Source organism: Onychomys torridus, chromosome 12 (genome assembly GCF_903995425.1).
Source record: "Onychomys torridus chromosome 12, mOncTor1.1, whole genome shotgun sequence".
Taxonomy (NCBI): domain Eukaryota; kingdom Metazoa; phylum Chordata; class Mammalia; order Rodentia; family Cricetidae; genus Onychomys; species Onychomys torridus.
In genome coordinates this window covers 59,731,791-59,734,532 of record NC_050454.1, presented here as the reverse complement: position 1 = coordinate 59,734,532, position 2,742 = coordinate 59,731,791, and positions in this window count along the sequence as shown.

Below are 2,742 nucleotides of genomic sequence, written 5' to 3'. Positions count from 1 at the left end.
CACATTAGCCATGGATTCCCCTGTCCTTCCCCCTCCCATTCCCGCCCCCACCTTCCACCCATCCCCTCCCCTCCATTCCCATCTCCTCCAGGGCCAAGACTCCCCTGGGGATTCATTTAGACCTGGTGGATTCAGTACAGGCAGGTCCAGTCCCCTCCTTCCAGGCTGAGCAAAGTGTCCCTGTGTAAACCCAAGGTTCCAAACAGCCACCTCATGCACTAAAGACAGGTCTGGGTCCCACAGCCTGGATGCCTCCCAAGCAGTTCAAGCTATTCAATTGTCTCACTTATCCAGAGGGCCTGATCCAGCTGGGGGCTCCACAGCCTTTGGTTCATAATTCATGTGCTTCCATTCATTTGGCTATTTGTCCCTGTGCTTTTCCAATTTTAGTCTCAACAATTCACACTCTTAGGACTCCTGGAGCTCCATCTGGGGCCTGGCCAAATATCTCTGCATCCACTTCCATCATGTATTGGATGAGAGTTCCAGCATGAAAGTTAGGGTGTTTGGCCATCTGATCACCAGACTATGTCAGATCAGGCTTTCTCTTGACCATTGCCAGCAGTGTACAGAGAATGTATCATTGTGGATTTCTGGGGACCACTCCAGCACTCTGCCTATTCTTATTCTCATGTGGTCATCACTTATCATGGTTATTCCTTGTTCTCCCTTTCTGTTCTTGATCCACCTGGGATCTCCTGCTCCCCTAAGCTTTCTTTCCCTCAAATCTTGCCCTACGTTACTCCCACTGTCGTCCAGGTTGTTCATGGAGATCTCATCCATTTCTCTGTCATTGGGTGATCCCTGTTTCTTTCCTAGGGTCCCGTTTTCTAGGTAGCTTCCCTGGAGTTGTGTAGCAGTCTTGTCATCTTTGTTTTACATCTAGTATCCTCCTGTGAGTGAGTACATACCATGTTTGTCCTCCTGAGTCTGGGTTACCTCACACAGGATGATTTTTCTAGATTCATCCATTTGCCTGCAAACCTCATGATGCCATTGTTTTTCTCTGCTGAGTAGTACTCCATTGGACCATATTTTCTTTATCCATTCTTCAGTTGAAGGGCATCTAGGTTGTTTCCAGGTTCTGGCTATTACAAACAATGCTGATATGAACATAGCTGAGCAAATGCCCTTGTGGTAGATTTTTTAAAAGAATATTTTGAAGGTGGGGATGGAATTAATAACTATATTATTTACTTTTCTGTTGTATGATGGAATCCTATGACCAAGACAACTTATGGAAAGAATGATTTGGTTGATTGTTGTGGTCCCATAGGTTAAGAGTTGCTCACCATCATGGGAAAGCAGTAGACTGTGAGCTGGAACAGCAGACTGAGAGTCCACATTTTAAATAACAAGCAAGATGAAAAGAAAAGAAACTTGAAAATGGTATGAGTCTTTAAACTATCAAAATTCTCTTAAAGTGATGTACTACCTCCAGCAAGATTTAAATGGGTGGCCATTTTAAATCTATTCAAACAACTCCACCAACTGGAGCCAATATTCAAATATCCCAGACTCAGATAACATTGTATTCAAACCACCCTAGTAACACCCAATACAAAACTGTCAATATGTACTGTACATTCAAAAGTCAAACATGTTTTAAAAATAAGTTGATGAATAATAGAAGATTATATAATTATATATACAACTTAACATAATATTCTGTGTTTCCTGAAGCATGTCCATTATTAAATGCTTGACATCTCTTAACTGAATAATTTCTTTATTTATCCTTCTAAATCTTCTGATAATATGTATCTGAACACTTTTAATAACTTCATACTACCAAAGTAAACATATTAGCAATTTTTAATTGATTAATTATTTGATGTATACAAGTACAATGTGCCAAATAAAATGTTCCTTCACAGTTTTAAAAAAAATGACCTTTTTATTAAATACATCTTGTGCTGGTCTATTCCTCTTCTAACTAATAAAATATTTCTTCATGTAGGTAAATGAATTATAATCCTGAAATTTTTAGGCTTCTGTGAATTTGCTCAGAATCAACTTATAACAAATTTCCCAATGAATCACTTGAGTAAAATTGATGTATCAGAAATTCCCCAGGGTATCACTTGAGTAAAAATGATGTGGCTTCAAATGACACAGAGGTGAAGACTTATTGAGCTGTGGCATATCAATCCTGTTCAGGATCCAAAGACATTTATTTGAATTCTAGTCATATGGACCCTGGGAAAGGGCAGGTTTTAGTCATTTAAACATGTATTCATACAAACTTGAAAGAAATGTATGCTACTGATTTCCTGATTTTGTGCGTGCACACCATTTTATAATTGAGCTTTATGTATTACTATTCTGCAATTCTTTCTGATGTGATGATGGCATTTCATCATAGATCTCTCTTATAATGAATTAATTCATTTGTTTGCAATGATTTTATTCTTAACAAAAAGAGAGAAAGTAACAAAACAAAACAAAATATAAACAAATACTTGCAGAGGCTGCACACAGCCTGAGGATCTGAGTTCAATGCCCAGAACCCACATAAACTACCCAACAAAAATCATTACCTATGTGAATTCCAGTAGTGAAAAGATGGAGCTAGACTGCAGAAGAGATTCAGCAAAGCTGAACAGGAAAGCATATCACAGTAAGAGACCTTGTCTTGAAAAACAAGAATGACATCCAAAGTACACAAGATTCACTTCAATAGAGAGGTACATGTACACACACACACGCACACGCGCGCGCGCACACACACACACACACACA